General features: G+C 36.0%; 1 long non-coding RNA gene across 2 annotated transcripts in view; it reads right to left on the bottom strand.

The window, feature by feature from the left end:
- The window catches only part of LOC121137569, an 88,890-nt gene that overhangs the window by 33,355 nt on the left and 32,313 nt on the right, over positions 1 to 23,222 (bottom strand). The gene's annotated exons all lie outside the window — the stretch shown is intronic.

The following is a 23,222-nucleotide window of genomic DNA, read 5'->3' as shown; positions in this document are numbered from 1 at the left end:
CAAAAGCAGCATTAAACTACCCTCCAAACAGATTGCGTCCTAGCCACCTGCCATCTCCCTTCAGTATATGGTTCTTTGAAAGTTTTTTATAGTCATTTCTTGGCCTCCTGGTTGTTGAATCTATTACACTTCATCAACCACGTTACCAAGATAATTGGCCAATAAAATACAGTTTTCTCCATCATTTCTATGTCATTTGGTATTGTTTTTCTCTATCATATTAGGCCTAAGCATCTGTATCCCCTTGGCCACCATTCTTTGTTAGCTGAAATTTCTTCACAGTGGCCACTTCTCCCTTTAACTATGCATTAATGTTACTTGAGGATCTGTCACAAGTTCTAAGGGCATGGATTATTCACTTGTTTCCAAGTGTTGGTGCTGTTTGAGAGGCCCAAGAAACTAGAATGTTGAACCTAGCTAGAGACAACAGGACAACGGGGGCAGATCTTGGGGGCATCTTGTTCCTGCCTTATGCTCATTTTCTCTCTGCTTCCTGTCTGTCTTTATGTTTCTGACACTTACATCTACTGCCATGATATTCTATCTAACAGTGGCTCAGATACATGGAGCCAAATGACAATGGACCTTCTAAAACTGAGAACCAAAATAAATTCTTCCCCCCGAAGTTGTTTTTGTGAGGTAGTTTGTCAAAACAATGTGAAAATTAGCTAATAAGATACAAATAACTATACTTCTGTGAATGGTTGGTGACTAGCACTGGGTTGTAGTCAGAGTTTCTGTTCAGCCTGATTCCACCGCACTTCAGCCCCAAATAAACACATAGAGACTTATATTAATTATAAACAGTTTGGTCAATGACTCAGGTTTCTTACTGGCTATCTCTCTCTTAATTATTAACCCATAACTATTAATCTATGTATTTCTACATGACCTTATCTTACCAGAGAACACATGGCACATCCTGTCTTCCTGCTAGCTACATAGTGTCTCCCTGTGGCTTTTTTCTGCTCTGTTATTCCCAGAATTCTCCTTTTCTGGTAGCCCTGCCTATACTTCCTTCCTGGCTACTGGCCTCTCAGTATTTTATTCATGAACCAATAAGAGGAACATATATACAGCAGGACATCCCCCATCACTATACCAGTTGTCACCAGGAGACATTCCTGAATTTGGTTAGTGATCGTCCCAGAAATGAAGCAGAGAGTGATTGGAGTGGACCCAGCGGCAGTAATACCCTTCAGCATTGCCTACCAACAGTAGCTTTTCTGGGGTGCGTATTCTTCAGATTTATGGTGTAGATTTTATCACTTTCTATATTGCTATTCTGGAAATCAGAGTTGATACCACTTCAGTGGGTGTCTGCTGCAAGGGACTGATATTCTCTTCCTTAATCTGAAGGACATCAAAACCTCTAACCATCATGTGAAAGTTTCCTCATAAACTATGGGAATAATGAATGACACCATATGGATCCATCTTGTGTGGGGTGGGAAAGCTAACTTTTAAAACAAATGTATTGTTACTTGTGTTCTCTCAATATATATTTATAGATCATGCACTTTGTCTAGCAACAAAAAATTTCCAAGTATTATATTCAAATTGGCTTTACTTGTAGCAGAGGCAAAACTGAATTTTCATGGAGAAATAATGATAATATTAGTAACAAATGTGACACTCAAATCATATTAGCTGAAATAAGTTGATATACTTATATATACTGTAAGAAAGACTTAAAAGGTAATGATTTAAAATTAATTAGTACTCAAATTTTTAGTTATAGAAAACCAGTGTGACTGCAGTGCATTTTAGATATTTTGTAAGAAGAGCTTGTGTTTTCACTACTTTCTTCAGAAAGCTGATATTTCTATCATTATTAATGTCTTTGATAGACATATCATGATCAGCAGTTTTTATTTGTAATACTACAAAATTGAAAAGAGAAAATGGTATCTGAATTGCTTGTGATATCTTTATGTATGCATGTACGAATCATTAAGTAGTTGCCACTCTCTCTTCCCAGTGCTGATTTATTTACTATTCATTTATTTATTCTTCTCTGCATAATGAGCCCCTAGAGTATGTTTCATTATAGGAGAAAGCTCACATTCCTCACTTGCGGTCAGTGGTATGTGGTTAATTTGAAATCACTTAAACTATTAAATCTGTCAAGTGCAGTGATTTTATTTTCAATTCACATCAGTGTTTTAGTATGCATTTTCACTACTGGGTCAAACTGACAAATTAATTTAGGAGCATTCTCTGGGAATACTCTTCATTGCTGTCATTATTTGCAGGCCACTGTTTGAAATTAATACCTACCTATTAAAGTTGACTGCCAAAGATATCACACTTAACATATACAATAATGTATAGATTAAAATTGGTGCTATTTTCACAACTCCTATATTTTGAGAACAGTCAGTTACACAAAATGCTTTTGAAAATTCGACTCTAAAAGTAGCAAGATGCTGAAAGAGACCCTTAGCATCTTGTAGCAACAAGCCTGAAAATAGCCTGGTGAGGTTTTGTTTTTGTTTTGTTTTTGTTTCTTTTTGTATTGTTTAGTTCTGTTCTTATTCATACCCTGTGTTTCAAGGTGTGTGTGTGTGTGTGTGTGTGTGTGTGTGTGTGTGTGAATCATGGGAGAGCAGAATGAAGGTAAGAGACTCAGAACCTAGGTACTTCATGGCATAGTTATTTAAATGTAAATATTGGATTCTAAAAAAAATATTCTAGATTAAGCTTAAGAAATGCAAGAACAATGTGAAAACACTAACAGTTTAGTCTATCCCTTTAACTAATTTATAGCCATGATAATAAAAACTAAATACAATCTAAATAAGCATCTAGTAAAAGGACTGCCATAATAGTACATTATTGCTAAATAGTATTTTGCAGGTTATAGTCATGCCTTCATTATTGAATAAGACTGCCAGCTGCTAAGCTTTCAGCAGTCAACTAACTACATTCCTGAGACGTGTGAAAATGTGACAAAATACTGTTTAATAATACCTTGGTAGCAAAGATAGAGAATTTCAACAACAGGAAACATTGGTCATGCAACAAACTTTTCATTTACTTGGAACGTAAGAATTATACAATCTAAAAATAATTCTTTGACATGATCCCTCTTTTAGTTAAAATGAGTACATAAAATAATGAATTATTTCTATTCATGAACAACCAGGAAATTTCATATTTTAAGTACCTGTACAAGATCTGATAGCCAGAAACAAATCAAAGTTAGAAAGGATTCAGACTTGAACTGTAAACACAAACTGCTGTTTTTCTACCAGTAGAGTTAGTGCAATAAGACAATGTGTGTATGGAGGGTCAATACCCATTTCAGCCAGGAAGAACAAGGATGAGATATGGACTGATGCTAAGATATTTTAGTTTAATTTTATAATTTCTACATTATTTTCCTTATTTCCATTCCCCCATTCTCTTATTTCTTCATTATGGGTCCTATAGCGTTACTAATCAGAAAGTGCTAGTTATTCTAACAATGTCCTAACTCCTTTGTTTCCTAACATTAGAGGAGATACACCTGAGAAATCAAATGTAAAGATTCAAACAAGACAAAATGCCAGCTCTGAAGCAAAGGACCACCCCCACCAAGAAGCTATTAAAGACAGACACCAGAAAAAAAAGGACAAATCAGTTTTCTTCAGTGGAGTGCTTTTTGCTTCATGTTGGTATTTTTTGTCTTATTGATATTCTTTATTTTAGTTTGTCTGTTTTTATTTTTATTTTGGATTTTTGTTGTTTTACTTTTTTTCAAAGAGTGACAGAAAGAGATAAAATACTAAGTTGGGTTAAAAGAAAATCAAAACATATTCTATGAAAAATAAATTTAATAAATTTTTAAAGAGCAGAATAATATACAAATAGTTCCATCAAAGTTATTTTATAAGAATAAGTTTCTTAGAGCTCATCATAGCGTATTTTATTTACTCTACTAAAATTTCCATTATCTTTAAGCATGTGTAACTCTATTAGGAGAAGTTTTGAAGAGCAGTTTCTAAGCCACTTGAGAAAAGCATGTTTATTACCTTTTACCATACCACATATGTTCTATAACCTTTTTCAGCACATTGAGCTTCAAATGACTACTGGTTAATCCTCATTGTCCTACATATTCATTTAGTCTAGTCAACATTCAACAACAAACCACTTAACATCAGGCAGTTCCAAATAAAGTATTTTTCCAAGCCATGTAAACTCATCTAGAAAATGCTTTAAGAATTACATCCTCAGCCAGGCAGTGGTGGCGAATTCCTTTAATCCCAGCACTCGGGAGGCAGAGGCAGGCAGATCTCTGTGAGTTCGAGGCCAGGCTGGACCGACAGCCTCCAAAACAATACAGAGAAACCCTGTCTCATAAATACCAAAAAAAAAAAAAAAAAGAAAAAAGAAAAAAGAAAAAAAAGAAATACAACCCCAGAACAAATGGATAACCTCCCAGAGGAACAGAGATTCAGGAAAAAGATTCTGTGATTTCAAAGTGTGTGTGTGTGTGTGTGTGTGTGTGTGTGTGTGTGTGTGTGTATGGAATGAGCTGTGCAATCACATTCTAGACCAACAGTCAAATGAGTATGTTAGATGCAATTGCTTCTCAGTCACCCTTATTATTTACATTAATAAATTTAACAAGAAAAATAGCTCTATAGGTAAAATAAACGTTATATTAAAAGAAATGACTCAGCAGGTTAAAATATTTGCCACCAACGTTGAAGACTTGAACTTCTTTTCTGGGCCCTACAAGGTAGAAGTAGAAAATCAACTCCCACATGGTGTCCTCTAACATCCACATATGTGCCATGCATGCACACACACACACATACACACACAGAAAGAGAGAGAGAGACATATATGCACACACAAGAAAATAAGCACATAATAAATATAACTTTGGTAAAATAAAATTAAAGGATCATATTAAACATGAGGTGAAAAAATGAACTTGTCAAAGGCTAAATATGTTTATGGAGTCAAATAAGCAATTTTTTAAACATGCAAATGTCCTATTACCGACATTTGTTAAATCTTACATTTTAAAGACATTTTAAGCCATGGTTACATTCACCTTACATCCTTCCAATGCAAAGCTCTTTAGCTGAGAAGCAGAACAATTTTAGAATCACAACTTTCAGTGAACCCAATCAACTGATAGAGTGGCAGGTCCTTGCCTCTGCTGAGATTACTATGCTGATGAAGCCAAGTGGGCCAATTTACACTGCTAAAGGAAGTTCCTCAGACCTTGGCCTGACATCTTGCAAATGGGAGCCATCAGTCACAGGGAAAGGCTGGGGGAAGTGTCAGCGGAGTACAGCCAATTTATCCCCATTGCAGAAAGACAGCTTCAAGTCCAACCCAGATGATGGCTATGCTACAGCATTTCTCTTGTTAATAAAAGAGGGAACAAGCGTCCAAACAAGACTGAACTGGCATAGCCCACTGTATAAATCCTATCTGCAAAAATGAACTTTTGAGACCAAGTGTGTCCACAATTACTTAGGTAGTCATCAATTCTTGGTTTGATGAGGACTGAAGCAGGAACAATGGGAGGTATAGAAAGAATTGAAAACAATGTACAAATTTAATTATACTGCACTCTTGGCCAACGTTCGAAAATGATTGGCAGCTACTCAAAAAGAAAATGTAACTTCTAGCTGAAAATTACAGTCATTAATTACATAAAATAGAAAAACCATCAAAACATTGTGAGTCCAAGTTTTGTTTCACCTATTAATGAGGGAACTAGCAGTATGCCAAAGATAGTTGCAAGGAAAATTTGGAAAACTGAAGGCTTTCAGTAGGAAACAAAAAAAGGCTGAGGTAAAAGTTCCAAAACAGGCATAAGATTGGTAAGGCACCACAACACAACTCTCACATCTAAATACTTTTTTACAGAATTGTAAGATGGCCCTAATCAGTTGTATAAACAAAGCCAAATTCTCTTAAAGCACATTTGAATCATCCAGAAGTTTCAAAACACACTGTTGCTACATCTTACTTTCAATGTTCTGATTACATTTGAGTGACAGCTGAGATGCAGTTTCTCAACATTTGCAGCTGATGCTTGTGTGCAGAGAGCTTGAGAGTCATAGCCAAAGACAACAGCAGTGATTTCGCATGGGTTCTTAGAGTTTTGCACCAGTGCCACACTGCTCCGTGTGCAAGTTTATATATACAAACAGACAAAATCAGCAGTTTATATATACATACAGACAAAATCAGCAGTTCTCTGCCAATAGCAAGGTCACAGGGCTTGCCTTTTTCAGGGTCATAAGAACAGACTAAGAATCCAACAACCTGGAAGAGCCACCCAAGTCTTGAAGGTCCTGAATGTGATCCATATGAAGGGCTCCTTTCCTAACTAAATGTCCTTCCAAATAGAAGATCATTGCAGAGAGCTGGCTTCTAAATTCATCTCAGGAAACTAAGTGGAGATTAGACTGTGGAAACCACGTTTATTGACTGCATGACTAAATTTCTCGCTGGAGGTCCCACAGAGTGGGGGAAAGTGACCCAGTATAGTAGTACATGGGAAAAATTGTTCCCAATAATCCATACACTGCTGAATCTTGCACCAAAAGAGAGTTCTTATGGATTCACAAGATATTTACTGGAGGGCCCAGAGTTTTGCAACTGGATTTATGTCCATCAGAAGTCATTCATTCTGGTGGGTCAAACTTCTGCTTTATCAGCTGAAATCTCACTTCATAATTCCTGCAGACCACAGCAGTAAACAATTAACAAGAGATTCAGGTAGCCATCAAATTTCAAAAGCATTTCGCTAGTGTGATATTTAAATAATTATTATGAGACTACAATCATTTTTTGTCATGTTACAAGGCTGAGAAATTTTTATCTATATTACCACCAGAAATAACCTAATACTGTTCTAAAACTCTGGAATCAAATAAACTGGCAAATATCACTCCCCAAAAATAAATGGATCAAAAATATCACATTCAGATAAGAATGTTTTTGTTGAGGAATCAACTGTGTTCTGGCAAACCTGCACTGAAACTCACTCCCTACCCTTGGTCTTTAATGCCAGATGGGCAGGGTGAATGGACTTGGGAGTATTCAATATCAGCAACTGGATGCTGCTGAGGTTGTATACATCCTGATTTACGTGTCATTGATTTACTTTTACTGAGAGGTGCTAAAGACTTGCGGTATGGCTTCCACATTTATCACTCTCTTTTAGACACTACCAGAGGGTAAGGTAAGCAATCAGTAGAAAATGTTGTCTTTGAATGATTATTAGGAAAGGACACAGAGACGTGAATGAGGATGTCGTAAACTTAGTATGAAATTGTTAACGCCTTTTGGATTGATGTGCCAAGCTAGACTTGGCGTTAACTACATCTTATGAAGGGCTGATAAGAAACTGTCTTCCTGCTGACTATTAAAATGAAGAGCACAGTAGTCAGAGAGGAGACAGTCTCTACAGACACATCAGAAAAGTGGAAAATGTTCTAAAATGGAAATCCTCACAAGAGTGAAAGAACACTAACTTTGAAATAATATGAGAGTGACCTGTCCCAGATTTTCAAAGTTACACCTGTTTTCAATTCATATGCTTTCAAGTTGTAATATGATTGTATCATGTCTTTGGTTCCTTTGCCTCCCTCCAACCTCTCCAATGCAAACCTTCTTGCTCTTTCTCAAATTCATACTAATTGTGTAAATGCAATTGGTTCAGTCTATAAAATGTTAACAGTATGTATATAATCTCAGGGCTGACCACTTGGTATTAGATAACCAACTGAGGTAAGGGGAGGACTCTTGGGGGGAAGCCAATTTCTCCTTAGTTGGTTGTGGTTCTTTATCTAGGGTTGAACCACTGTGAGGTGAGCTTTTCCTTTTCCATGTTAGCATGCCCAACGGTGTCACCATTGACAGGACATGTTAATTAGACTTCATGGTGTAGTCACTTTGACATTTCTAGGGGACACAATTTCGCAGAAAATTTCCTGTTTCCCTGCCTCTCAGAATATTTCTGCTTCCTCTTCTATAATGATCCCTGTTGGTAGGATCAGTTGGGACTATGCATCATATAATCTCTTGTTTCTGCATTTTGATTAGTTGTGGTTTTCTGAAATTGTCTGATCTCCTGCAAAGAGAAGTTTCTTTGATGAGAAGTGAGAATTGCACCTCTTTGTAGATATAACGATATGTATTTAGAATATAGTTAGGAGTTATGCTATTTTTTGTTTCTTTTTTTAAGAGTAGTATTTTTGCAAGTACATTTACAGTGAGATAAAAAAAACCAAGCAAAACGTCACCTCTGCTTTTATGGAGCAACAGGGAATTGGAGGGCACTGTTTTGTTTTATATTTTGTTTGAGATAGGGTCTCCCTGTGTCCACCTAGCTCACCTAGAACTCACTGTATAGACAAATTTGTCTTGAATTCATGGTAGTTTCCTCTCAGGTTCCTATGTCATAGAATTGAAGAAGTGTTCCAGCACAACTGGATAAAAGTTATCAAATAAATTAATAAGATGAAAAATGTTATTATTATAACAGAAATTGGAAAGATGAAATCAAATGATAAATTAAAAAATTTGCTGTTTAAACATTATATATTATCCACAACTATATCTTTTTGAAAAGATCATAATTAATTTTTCTATTTTTAATTTAAATTAGAAACAAGATTGTTTTGCATGTCAATCCCAGTTCCCTCTCCCTCCCCTCCTCCCATGCCCCCCACTAACTCTCTATCTCATTCCCTATCTGCTCCCCAGGGAGGGTGAGGCATTCTATAGATAATCTTCAAAGTCTGTCATATCCTTTGGAGCAGGGCCTAGGCCCTCAACGATGTGTTCCTTCTGTGTGGAATGAGCTCCAAAAGTCCATTCATATGCTAGGGATAAATACTGATCTACTACCAGAGGCCCCATAAATGGCCAAGGCTTCCTAAGTGACACCCAGGCTTAGGGAGTCTGGATCAGTCCTATACTAGTTTCCTAGCTATCAATCTGGGGTCCAAGATCTCCCCCTTTTTCAGGTCAGCTGTTTCCTCCCTCTCTGCAACTGGATTCCAGGAGTTCAGTTCAGTGTTTAGCTGTGGGTGTCTGCTTCTGCTTTCATCAGCTACTGGATAAAGGCTCTAGAATGGCATATCAGGTAGCTATCAATTTCATTATCAGAGAAGGGCATTTAAGGTACCCACTCTACTATTGCTTAGATTGTTAGTTGGTGTCATCTGTGTAGATTTCTAAACATTACCGTAGTGCCAGATTTCTTTTTAAAAATATAATGGCTCCTTCTATCATGGTATTGCTTATCTTGCTCTCCTATATTCTTCCCCTGACTCAACCTTCCTTCTCCCTCATGTCCTCCTCTCCCCTCCTCTTCTCCCCTTCTCTTTCTCCAAGCTCCCTCTCCCCTACCCCCATGCTCCTAATATATCAGGCAATCTGGTTCTGTTCCTCTTCTCCAGAGGACCACGTATGTCACTCTTAGGGAACTCCTTGTTTCCTAGCTTCTCTGACAGTGTGGACTATAGGCTGTTAATCCTTTATACTATATCTAAAATTCATATATGAGTGAGTATATTCCATGTTTGTCTTTTTGTGACTGGGTTACCTCTCTCAGGATGGTTTCTTCTAGTTCCATCCATTTACCTGCAAACATCAAGATATCATTGTTTTTTTTTCTGCTAAGTAAATGCATTGTGTAAATGTACCACATTTTCTCTATACATTCTTCAGTTGAGGGCATCTAGGTTGCTTCCAGGTTCTGGCTATTACAAATAATGCTGCAATGAACATAGTTGAACAGCTGTCCTTATTTTATGAATGTACATCCTTTGGGTATATGCCTAAGACTGAAATTGCTGGGTCTTGTGGTAGACTAATTCCCATTTTCCTGAGGAATCTCCATAGAGATTTCTAAAGTGGCTGTATGAATTGGCACTCCCACCAGCAGTGGAGGAGTGTTTCCCTTTCTCTACATCCTCTCCTGGATGAACTGTGACTGGTATTTTTTTATTTATTTTTCAGTTTGAATTTAGATTAGAAACAAGGTTGCTTCACAAGTCAGTCCCAGGTCCCTCTCCCTTTCCCTCCCCTCCTCCTGTGCCCTCGCCCCAACCCCCCCAATAACCCCTCATTTCCCCAGGGAGGGTGAGGCCTTCCATGGGGGTGTCCATAGTCTGTCATTTCATCCAGGGCAGGGACTAGACCTTCCCTCAAGAGTTCAGGGTGAGAGTGCATCTCACATTGTTGGATGGGAGTCCAAAGTCCTTGTGTATACTCGGGATGAGTACTGATCTACTGCCCAGGCCTTCTCACTGACTCCCACATTCAGGGGGTCTTGATCAGTCCCATGCTGGATTCCCAGGCTAATGCCTGGGATTCAAGAGTTAACCTTTGTCAGGTCAGCTGGTACACCATCCCAGTCTTAATCCCTTTGGTCATCAGTCCTCCCTCTCTGTTCCTGGCTTTCTTGAGTTCAGCTCAGTACTTAACCGTGGGAGTCTGCCTCTTCTTCCATCAGCCACTGAATGAAGGTTCTGTTTCCCAGACTCTCTGGCCAAGGGATTGTAGCCTGGCACTCCCCAGATCTATGTCTAAAATCCACATATGAGAGAGTACATGCCGTGTTTCTCTTTTTATTACTGCGTTACCTCACTCAGAATGGTTTCTTCTAGTGTCATCCATTTGCATGCAAATCTCAGGATTCCATTGTTTTTTTCTGCTGAATAGTACTCCATTGTGTAAATATACCACATTTTCTCTATCCACTCTTCGGTTGAGGGGCATCTAGGTTGCTTCCAGGTTCTGGTTATTACAAATAATGCTGCTATGAATATAGTGGAACAGACATCCTTGTTGTATGAATGGGAATCTTTTGGATATATGCCTACGAGTGGAGTTGCTGGGTCTTGTGGTAGGTTTATTCCCATTTTCTGAGGAATCTCCATAATGATTTCCAAAGTGGCTGAACAAGTTGGCACTCTCACCAGCAATAGAGGAGTGTTCCCCTTTCACCACATCCTCTGAAGCATGAGTTGTCGCTGGTGTTTTTGATTTTAGCCATTCTGACAGGAGTGAAGCCATCTGGCCCTGAACTTTTCTTTTGGTTGGTAAATTTTGATTGATGGCTTCTATTTCACTAGGGGTTATAGGCCTATTCAAATTGCTTATCTGTTCTTCATTTAATATTGGTAAATGATATCTATTCAGAAAATTGTCCATTGTCTTTAAATATTCGAATTTTGTGGAATAAAGGTTTTCAAAGCATGACCTGAAGATTCTCTGGATTTCCTCAGTGTCCATTGTTATATCCCCCTTTTCATTCTGATTTTGTTAATCTTCATTTTCTTTCTCTGCCATTTGGTTAGTTTGGATAAAGATTTTCTCTATCTTGTTGATTTTCTCAAAGAACCAACGCTTTGTTTGTTACATTGATTCTTTGTATTGTTTTCTTTGTTTCGACTTTATTGATTTAAGTGAATGGGACCAAAAGAAAAACAGTAAAATTTTCTCAAGAAAAATTTTCTTTTTGATAATAACAAAAAGATGATTCTCCATTGTTGAAAAATGGATGTTATAGTGGAATTTAAAAAATTAGGAATGATTACCTCACTCATATAATGCAAATGTGTGCATGTATTGATTATAATAGAGGGACTCAAAGTAGTGGGTATTCGTTATTATATTATTATATACATGTTGTATTTGATATCATAAATATTAGAAGGCACTGATGGACAAATAATCAGTAGAGCAACAACAGAAAAAATATAGTTATGGGTTTCACAGTTGCCAAAATGCTAGGGAAGAAAACGAAAACATGTCATGACTAAGAGCAAAGCAAATTGGTATGGGATAGTGTTCTTGTTTTCTGTAAAGATTTTTCACTCATATGGCTTAATAAAATGCTGATGTGCCAGTAGCCAGGAAGGAAGTATAAGTGGGAATAGCAAACTAGAATATTTCTGAAAAGAGGAAAGGCAGACACAATTCTCCAGTCAGATGCAGAAAAAGCAAGATGAGAATGCCTTACTGAGAAAAAGCCACGTGGCTAAACATAGATAATAATTATGGGTTAATTTAAGTTCTAAGAGCTTGCTAGTAATAAGCCTGAGCAATAGGTCAAACAGTTTATAACTAATATAAGCCACTATATGTTTATTTGGTACTGAAATACTGCAGGACATGGTGGGACAGAAACCTCTGTCTACAAGATTTAAAGGATAAACAGGGCACACTTAAAAGCATCTCCCATTTAAATTAAGAACACATACTTTTGGCAAAGAAAAAATGAATACAGAAATATGCTCATTTCTCACATTCATTTTACACTTGGCACTTCCTCAGAGAAACATCACTTCTAAGACACTAAAACCAAAGTATATTTCACCATTCCTGTCAGAGCCCATTTTTTGTTTTGTTTTATTACCTATTTAAACTCGGATGTCTGACTCCAACTTGGAATGTGTGTCTTGTGTAAGATTCTAAATTAATTGACAAAACTTGATTAAAATAAGTTATGTTCTTCTAATGTGCAAACGTTTGGCTTCTCTTTGAGCATTCAAGCCTACTCTCTTCCTATCCACTCAAATTATTTTACATGTGATTTCTCAGTGGAATACTATTATCTTTGGGGGCCAGCAAATTGTTTGGACAGTCTTGCACATTTTAGGATAGCAGCAGCCTTCATGATCTTCCCCCACTGGCTTCCAGTAGCAATTGCCACCTCTACATATACACAAAACAAGTTGTAGCAGCCACAATAATATTTCTAAATATCCCCTGAGGAGGGAAGCAGATCCTCTTCTCCATCTCTGTCAAGAAATATTGAAGTAAACTTTCTACTCTGTTGGCAGAGTAGCAATGCCATCTAAATTACAGATGTAAACTATATAGAACAACTTAATTCCCTGAGTTTTATTTATAGTGCAGGATTTTAGACATTATGAAAACTAATACTCAATAATTTGCTGTTTATCCAAACTGTAACCCCGTTGATCATTGGTGCTTAAATGCTGAAAAACCAAGCTCTACCAGACAATTGGAACAGTATTAAAGTAAATGTGGATGCATGTCCCTCCCTGCTTACATGCTACACCACTGCAGAGTATGTGCTTGAGGTCAAATGTCCATACGTGGACTGTCCTACTTCTTTTACTTGCTACAACCTGTGCCAATTCATGAAGACAGTGCTGAATCTGTACTAGTCACCTCACCAGCCATTCTTCTGAAAATTCTACTTCATAAGCTCCAAAATGTCTACACATTTGATCTCCTGCAGTTGATGTCTGAAGAAAAAGAAAAAGTGAAAAGGGTGAGCTATAAGATGGATACAGTTTAATAAACCCTAGACTCAGAGCTACACTGTTGTGGATGCAACTGAGAACACATTGGCTATTGATATCTTCTAGGAATGAGAGAATTACATTTTTGAGGATGTATGTTTCTCATGTTCTACTGGATAGCTCCATGCATATGAACATATGTTGGGACTAATTGGACTTAATGGGTTAAAAAATAAAGTAAAATAAATCCACAGGACAAAAGTATGAAGTTGCAGGGTTTTGGGAAAGAAATGAAATTACAAAAAGGGGGAAATGAAGAATGGATATGATATTTAGTAGTATACATGCATGGAGTTCTTTGAGTTGTTTTGATGACTCACCTTACCAAGTAAAGACACTTGCAACCAAGATTGAGGTCCTGAGTTTGATCCCAAGGAAGCACACTATGAAAAGAGAACAAGTTCCTGCAAGTTGTCCTCAAGATATCCAGACCCATCCCCCAAACAAAAATAACATAAACAACCAAAGCATGTTTCCAACTGAAATTTGCATACTAATTATAACCCTCACTGAAAAAAAACAACTAATATGCAAGACAATGGCTTCAAATTAACAATTCTAAATATGTTCAAGGAGCTCAAAAAAGATATATGTAAATGCCTGAAGATTTAGAAAATGCAGTTGAATGAAATAATGAAAGGAATTCAAGAAGAAATTCATGAAAGGAATTTCATGAAGAGAATCTACAAAGGAAAACAAAACTTAAGTAACACCTGAGAGAAATAAATAATAATGTCAAGCAAAAGATCACAGAAAAGTCTTGCCAATAGATTGAATCAAGTAAATGAGAGACTATCAGGTCTTGAAGACGAAGTAGAAGAAATAGATCACTCAGACAAAGAAAACATTAATTATTTTAAAACCCAGTAGCAAAACATCAGTTAAATATAAAACACCATGAAAAAACAAAATCTATGAGATCCAAGGCAATGACACAGAAAATATTTTCAGCAAAATCATAGAAGAAAACTTTTAAAATCTAAAGTAAGATACACCTCTTGAAGAACAGCAAATAAACTAAACTTGAAAAGAGACTTCCGCTGCAACACATATTCAAAACACTAAAAGAAAAGGTACTGAATAGAGCAAGAGAGGAAGACTATGATACATTGTAGCATAAATAATAAAAACTCAGAAACAGATACTGGGCTTCAACCTGAAGATCAGAGAAACAAAGCAACAAGCCACTAGAGAGCTCTTACCTCTACCAAGGCTGGGACTATCCTGTACTCACAATGACTGCAGACTAAATATACTGCCTTATTTATATTCCTCTCCAGTTCTGGAATTAAAGGCATGTAACACGGTTACACTGCCCAGCTCCTATGGCTAATTAGTGTGGTGGCTAGGATTAAAGGCATGTGTCACTACTGCTTGACCTGTATGGCTGATTAGTATGGCTAGATTTGTACTCTGAATTTCAGGCAAGCTTTATTTGTTAGGTCATAAACAAAATATCACCACAATCGATACTAAAGGCAATGCCTGGGTTTTCAGTGGAGACTTTGAAAACCAGAAGGGCAAGGACTAGTATTCTATATGTTCTGAAAGGTCACAAATGTCAGCCCTGTTCCCCAACAAAACTATCAATCATAATCAAAGTACAAAGAAAAATATTTTGTAAAATAGATTGAAGAAATTGATGGCCTTTAAGCCAGCTCTACAAAGAGTGCTAGAAGTAATACTTGATCTTTCCTTGGAGGTAAGGAGGTAAATAGAGAAGAAAGTAGAAGATGGTAAAAGGGACCAACAGGATCCAAGTGATCTGATGGGAGAGAAAGAGAGAGTGGGGCCTATCTAGAAAAGGTAGACTAAAATAAGTACAGGAGAGAGAGGGGGGAGTAAAATAAAAATAAAGATCTTTGAAAACCCTACAAGAAGCCACACCATTAACTATTTACCAAAATAAAATCCTATAATACATGTAATTTTCCTTATGAATATACATATCCAGTTTTAATGACCTTTTCTCATTTGGGCAGACAATGGTCTCTCTAAGAGCCAAAGGCTACCTAACAAAACCCCTAATACTGGACATGAGAAGCCATCTTGAGTTCTTGGACACAGCTGCCCACAAGACTCCCAAAACCTAATGTTGCCCTTAGTTACTCCCTCCTTGAGAGATAGAAAGTAAATCCTTATTACTTAAGACACTTCAGAAACGGGTCCCAGAGACGACTTAGTTATAAGTGTCTTTAAGTGTCCCCTCACTGAAGACTACCTTTCATGCTACCAGAAAGTGTCATGAAAGTTTCCAAAGGCAACGGTCCTACCCAGCTATGATGCCTATGAACTACATCAACAATCAACATGTCACTATAATGCTGTGGGTACAGAGGTAGCACACATACCTTCACAGCAACCATCAGCTCTCTTACAGACTCAAGACACACTCACCAAGAGGGATACCATGTTTGGTACAGATAACCTAGCTACTTGTCAGTGAAATTATGGTTATTAAAGGAGAATCTATAACCACAAATTTACTAAAACATAATCCCTATTCTTAGTTGTTTTTAGCAAAATGAAGACAATTGTCAAAAAGGCTTAAATAATAAATCTACTTCAGCTTTGTGTCTGTCTATAACAAAGCAACTGGGGCTTCCACCTCAGAGTTTAGATGACTCCTCTCCTCCAGCTTTGCTACCTACAAATATATCTCTCTTACCCTGGCTCCACTCCCTGTAAATAACATTATTAGCAGACATACCACTAATCTGACATCTCTAAACTAATATCTTTGAGTTTTTGTCACAATCCAGGAAATGCTTTCACAGATTTACATAATAGCCTATTAGGGTCTCCTTATTGGGACTCCAACTTTGTCACACATTCCTTTACTCAGTGATTCTTTGAAATTGCAGAAGGTGTATCTATGGCTTCCTCAATCTTAGGACTTTTATGCTCCCCAAACATTACCACATGGACTACACTGTCAAATTCAGCTGTCATCTTCGGATGAACTTGGCCCCCTTGAACCACAATTGCAACAGCTCATGTACACTGAAGCTTGAGTAAAATTTTACTAGGCAATTCTTTCAAGGAACAGGAAACTCCCTTAGACTCTTTCCTTTCACAAATTAGAGTCTGACCTGGGCAGAGTCTTGATCTTTCTCATTGCATCTTTTCTATTGTTCTAAGTGCAGAGTGAAAAGCTTAACTTTGGTGCTTCTAATGACTCTCACAACTACAGCCTCTTTTTCAGCAAATGACTCACTATAATTCTTAGTGATTTCTCCTTGCCTCTTCAAGTTACACATTTTTTTCTTTCTGCCTGACATGTCCCTCTATTACACTGTAGACTTCCTATATAAAAGTGATCAATAGTAACCATTCCACAGGCTCAATATTATGCTACCTTAAATTTTTCTTTGCCAAAGAAATTAGTTCATTACTTATTTATTTGAGCCTCATGAAAGTTCTCAGGATACAGGTATAATTAATTGTCATACTCTTTATCAAAACTTCATAAAAATAGCTTCTATCTCTGTTATTAATATAGACCTCTTTCCTCTATGAAACTTCATGAGGCAGACTTGCCCTGCCAGTATTATTCTCAGTATCTAGTCTTCTAAGCTCCCACAAGGTTAAATAGCTCACTAAATTCTTCTAGATCAAAGTTCCAAAGTCTTCCATATTTGTATTGATATTTTATTTATGTCCTAATTATCACTGTTAATTCAAGGCCACCCTGAACTACACAGAATTGATCCAGTCTGGAAGAGAAACAGAGCTCATACAAAGGTGATCTCAGCACTTGGGATGCCACACCTTTAATCCCAGCACTAGAGACTAATATAAGTTGGGAGGAGACAGGAGTTCAGGGAAGTCTGAAGACAGGATCACCCCTTTGGACTGAGCATTGGTAGAGGTGAAAATGCTCTACTGGCTGGCCATTTTTTTTTATCAGATCTTCAGCTTTAACCCCAATACCTGTCTCTGGGTGTTTATTATTAAGGAAAATTAGAATTCTTGCTACACACATTTCTCCAAAAACCAACATCACCAGTTTCATCAGACAACAGCCCAAATTCTCTACTACCAATTTCTGTGTTAGTTATATTTCTGTTGCTATGATAAGAATACCCAGGTAAAAAAACAACACTGATTGAAAAAGAGTTTATTTTGTTTACAGTCTTAGAGAGAATATGTCTAGAATGAATGACAACAGAAACAATAAACTGGCCTGTCAATCAGGAAAAATAATGATCTCATTTCATCTTCACACAGGAAGCATGAAATAAGCTCTATGGATAGTAGGAAAGAAGAAAAGTCATGTTTTCCAACCAGAGATGAGCAGTGGCAGACACAGGAGTCATGAGTCCTGATAGAGCTATAGCTACAGCTTAAGATGCAGCATGTCCAAGATGGGAACATAAAACCTTGAGTTAAGGAAACAGGCTGAAGTGTTAAATCCTATAAAGTCTTTTAAGGTCCAGGTAAAAAATTTGAGTTAGAAAAATCACTGTATGCTGATGATGTTTAAGAGGAGGGAGGCTTCACCACAGCTTATGTAGGTTGGTAATTATAAAGTATCATAAAGATTGCCTGAATTAGACCAGTAACCAAACTATAATTAAGTGATAAAAGCAGACAAAGTCATATTTTAAAAGTATAAATCAAATTGTGTCCCTTCTCTTTAAAAAATCTTAAAGGTTTTCATGAATTCCTGGGCATTTTGAATCAAGGTGAAAATTCTTATCTGTTTTTAGATGTCTGCTCTAGGACCCATTCCTGGGCATTTTGAATCAAGGTGAAAATTCTTATCTGTTTTTAGATGTCTGCTCTAGGACCCATTCCTGGGCATTTTGAATCAAGGTGAAAATTCTTATCTGTTTTTAGATGTCTGCTCTAGGACCCATGACTATCATCAATACACTACAGCTAACTGATCCCATCATGTTCACAATACTTCAGTCACTGGGGAATCTTCTGCCAGCTATGTCAATATCAGTCATTTTTTAGGGACTTCTGGGCATGGACAGCATTATGGACTCACTCGTAAGCTCACCTTGCTCAGAAATTTTATTACCTTACCATTTTTATCAAGGCTTCTACTTATGGTTCAGTTTTCAGCTCAGCTGGCCTCCAGTTACAATTATTTCAATTATTTGTGTTTTTATTCATCACCTGCCTCTTATTCTAGAACACAAATTCTTTGAGAAAGGAGACCCTAATTTCTTTATTGCCTTAATTTTACTATGCAGAAAAATGATACATTATATATACTCATTAAATATGTATTGATTGACTGAAAGAGAAGTTGGGTTTTCATTTGTAAAACATATATGTATATTTATATACTTATATAAATAAGTAAAATATAAATAATATGTATAATGGAAAGATAATGTATAAATTAAATATATGTAAATATGTAACACAGAAGCTAAAGCAACTGTTCCCTATGTTGCTTTACATATATTCATATCATATACATGTTCATATATATACATATATATATTCTTTCTATTGATGAGCAAACAGAGTTGGAAAAATAAGTAAATATTACAATGATTTACTATGTCAAATGTAAAAGAAACAAATTAGGAAAATAAGGGTGCCCATGAGAAGAATACATTTAATGTGTGAGGCTTGCCTCTTCCTGCTTTTGCAAATCAAGTACTTACATAGAGAATTAAAATGAGGAGCAGAGAGAGTTCATTCTTGATCACATCTGGGGAGCTGGTACAAAGAGAGACTTAGAAGAAAGGGGTTGGAAATATGCTGGGGTCACAGAAGGAAACGGAGTTGAAAGGAGGGGGAAAATATGCATTCCAACTCATTTGGAGGAGAGAAGGAAAGGCTACATTATTTGAAGACCATGCTCACCAGGGCAAACAGGCTGAAAAAGAAACTGACAGCTGTGAAAGTCTCAAGTGCCCCAGATCTGAGGGGCAGATGACGATTGTTTACACAGCACAAGAAGGTGTTAGGAGAAGGAAGGACTAGTATCACATGTAAACATATGCCTCCCAAAGCGTCTTCAAAAAAAAAGTGGAGAGAGAGAAACATCTGTGTTGCACACAGGCAGACCACCAATAGAGCAGCAGACTGGAGGTGTAAGGGAAAAACATACACAAACAAGATTAGACATTCTGTCTTGCCAAAATGACAAGTAAAGGCATTGAGTTTGCATTTTGTCCTAGGATAAGTTATTGAGAACTTGGCCATCTGGCCACATTGACTATGAGTAACCTAGCCACATTGCTGTTTTCATGGTTTAACAGAAATGACAAAATGTTCACAAGTTCTTTGAGGGAAAAGAAATACATACCAACAACAAAGCCAATGACTTTTAGAATAACATATATATATACATATATGTGTGTGTATATGTAGACATATATAAAATCAATACATATGTGTGCACATGAATACATAATATATAAGTTAAAGAAATTGTCTCAATGCCAAAACCAGATACTAGCACAATAAGGAAAAGATAATCTCCTTGGTGAATGTGAATGAAAAATTCTCAATAAGAAACTTGAAAACTGAATTCAAGTACACATCAAGAAGATCATTCACTATGATTAAATTGACTTCATTCCTGGAATAAGAGTATGGCTCAATACACAGAAGTCATAAATGTAATACATCACATAAGTGGACTTAAAATAGAAATCAACTGATGATCATCTCATTAGAAGTGGAAAAAAAAGTCCAATAGAACTTTATAATAAAAATTTTGAAACAACAAAGAATAAAAGAAAAATATGTCAACATAATGAAGACTATATGGAACAGATGTATAGTCAATATTGTGTTATTGGGGAAAATTAAAGCATTTCCATTAAAATCAAGAACATGATAAAAGTGTACAAATTCCCCATTATAATTCAGCACAGAACTTAAAGTGAAGGTAGAGCTATACGACCTAAAATGAAATGAATAAAAGAAATGAAAGAGATAAATATAGGAAAGGAAGAAGTTAAAATTACCTCTATCTGTAGATGATGTGGTCTTATACAAAAATGCCCTGAAGAGTCTACAGGAAACACTTAGAGATGATAGACTCTTTCAGAGAAGCAGATAGATACAAAGCCAACATATAGTACAGAAATCAGTAGCTTTTCTGTATAGTGATAATAAACTGACTGAGAAAAAAATTGGGCAAACCACCTGAGTGATAGTTGCTTCAAAAATGAATGAAATATCAATGAATAATTGTAACAGATGAACAGAAAGAATCTCTATTAGAAAATTTTAAAACAATGAAGAAGAAATTTAAGAAAATGATATTCTGTAGTTTTCAAGCATCCTAATGATGAGACCCTTTAATACAGTTCCTCATGTTGTGGTGATCCCAACCATTAAATTATTTCAATGCTTCATAACTATAATTTGCTACTCTTATAAATTACAATGTAAATATCTAATATATAGGACATCTGAACACTACTCCAAGCAGGTTGGGACGTACAGATTGATAATCACTAGAATAGATTATAGAAACAATTCATGTATCCGAGGAATCTGATATACATGTACAGATAGATGGGTGGAAATGGATGGATGGGTAGACAGACAGACAGAGAGAGAGAGACAGATGGACTACCAAAAATGATCAACAGCTTCAGTTCAAGGTCCATCAAAGTTTCAATGTCATTCTTCACCAAAATTACAAAATGAACCACTCATTCTGAAAGAAACAAAAAACCCTGTCTAGCCAAAGCACTCCTGAGCAACAAGAATATAACTGGTGATATAAAAAGTAGTGATTTTATTTAATTCTACAAAGCCATGATAAAAAATGGGATTGCATAGATACAAAGCAGTCACACAGATCAATGGAATAGAACAGAAGGCCCATACATAAATCCACATAAATTAAGACAGCTGGTTTTTGACAACAATCTCAAAATTACATTGGAGAAAAAAATACTCTCTTTTACAGATCATGCTATAAAATAGATAAAATCATGTAGAAAAATAAAATTAGGTCCTTATCATTCAATTTACAATACATCAAAGATGTGAAACTCTGACACAATGAGAAGAAAACATAGGAAAATAAATACTTAAAAATACATACATTAGGGACTGGAGAGATGGCTCAGTAGTTAAGAGCACTGACTATTCTTCCAGAGGAGCCTGGTTCGATTCCCAGCACACACAGGGCAGCTATCAACTGTGTGTAACTCCAGTTCCAGGGAATCTGATATCTTCATCCAATTGCATAGAATAAAGTTAAATTATATACAAAAATACATACATTATAAAAAACTTTCTGAAAAGATCTTTCATAATTAAGAAAATAATTTCCCAAACTAAAATCAGTAATATATATGACTGAAAACTTTCTACACATATAATGAAAGAACAGAGTGAATACAGCCTACATAATGTCAGAAATGTTTGCTAGCTGTACATCTAATGGGCTTAATATCTAGAATTCATTGAAAATCCCCCAAAATAAAATTACTAAAATAAATTGATGAAAATCACCAAATGTATATAAGAGCTAAACAGAAATTCTTTAACAAATACAAATCATGTAAAACATGTGGAGAAACATTGAGAATCTTTAGCCTTCAGAGAAATGCAAATTAAACCCATTTTGTGCTTCAATCTCACATCAGGCAGAATGGCCATCATGAAGACAGCAAACAACGAGGGCTGGTGATACTCAAAAGAAAAGAAATCCATATGCTCTGCTAAAGGAAATAGTGCAGCTATTTTGGAAATTGCTATGGAAGTTCCTCAAAAGCTGAATATTGAACTCCCATATGATCCAACTACACCACCCTTAGTTGCATATATAGAGTACTCTGTCAACCTATCACAGAGATATTTACATATTTATGTTTACAACAGCACTTTTCATAATAGTCAAACTATGAAATAAGCCAAGTCATCCATTGACAGATAATTGGTATAAGAAATATATATGCATAGTACAGCTTTATTCACCCATAAATTAGAGTGCCATTATGCTATTTAATAAAAACTGTATGCAACTTCAGATTACCATTGAGCAAAATAACCCAGACTCAAAAGATTAATGTTCTATATTTTCCTTATATTTGAGAAATCTAGATTATATATATATATATATATATATATGTGTGTGTGTGTGTGTTGTATACATGTAATGAACGGATAGATGATGATAGGTAGATGGTAAGTAGATAAAAATAAAAGGAGATGCAAGACTGTCGGATGAGAGGCAATAGCAGGTGAAAATTCTATTTCTTTGTATTCCAATATATATGTTTTGTGTTATTGATTGTTTAACCATACTTCTAATCTGATATAAAAATACAAATATTTCACTGTATAACTTATTTAGGTAAACTAAAATTAAAATTTGGTGTATATATATATATATAATCTATATATATGTTAAGAGAATTGAAGTAAGAAGTAACAATGTTCTCAAACCCAAATTGTCAAGTATGTATCTAATTTTTTGCCTTTTATTCTCTTTCTCATAGAAGCAATTTAAGAATGGCTTAGAGGAAAATGTATTTTAGGAGCTGCAACACTAAGTTTCTGCTAGAGTTTATCACTGCAAAAATCACTTCCATAATTGTGCAGCCTTGCTTGCATTACTTGTTAATTATCTTTAATTATACTTTCAGTCAATTACTCAAAATTTGACCTTTTCTAACAAAAGTCATGCAAGAAGAATATAGACAAGGTACAGGAACTATATACACACAAATTCATGATAGCAATTTTTGCCTACTGATTCAACACTCAAGTAACCCACTACTAATGACATTTTCTCTCCTCTGTTTGTGTGAAATGAATTACTTCTGTACCAAACTCCCTAACAAGCTAGAATATAGAAATGTTACTTAACCTTTATAGAGAAGGTAGCTCTAATGGACTTTTGATCATCAGGATTATTGATGGCTGTCCTGTCATCTTCACGTGCTGTACTCTGAGAAATTGTACTATAAGTAG

This window comes from Mesocricetus auratus, unplaced genomic scaffold (assembly GCF_017639785.1).
Source record: "Mesocricetus auratus isolate SY011 unplaced genomic scaffold, BCM_Maur_2.0 Super-Scaffold_100691, whole genome shotgun sequence".
Classification (NCBI taxonomy): Eukaryota; Metazoa; Chordata; class Mammalia; order Rodentia; family Cricetidae; genus Mesocricetus; species Mesocricetus auratus.
This window is presented reverse-complemented; position numbering and strand designations above follow the sequence as displayed.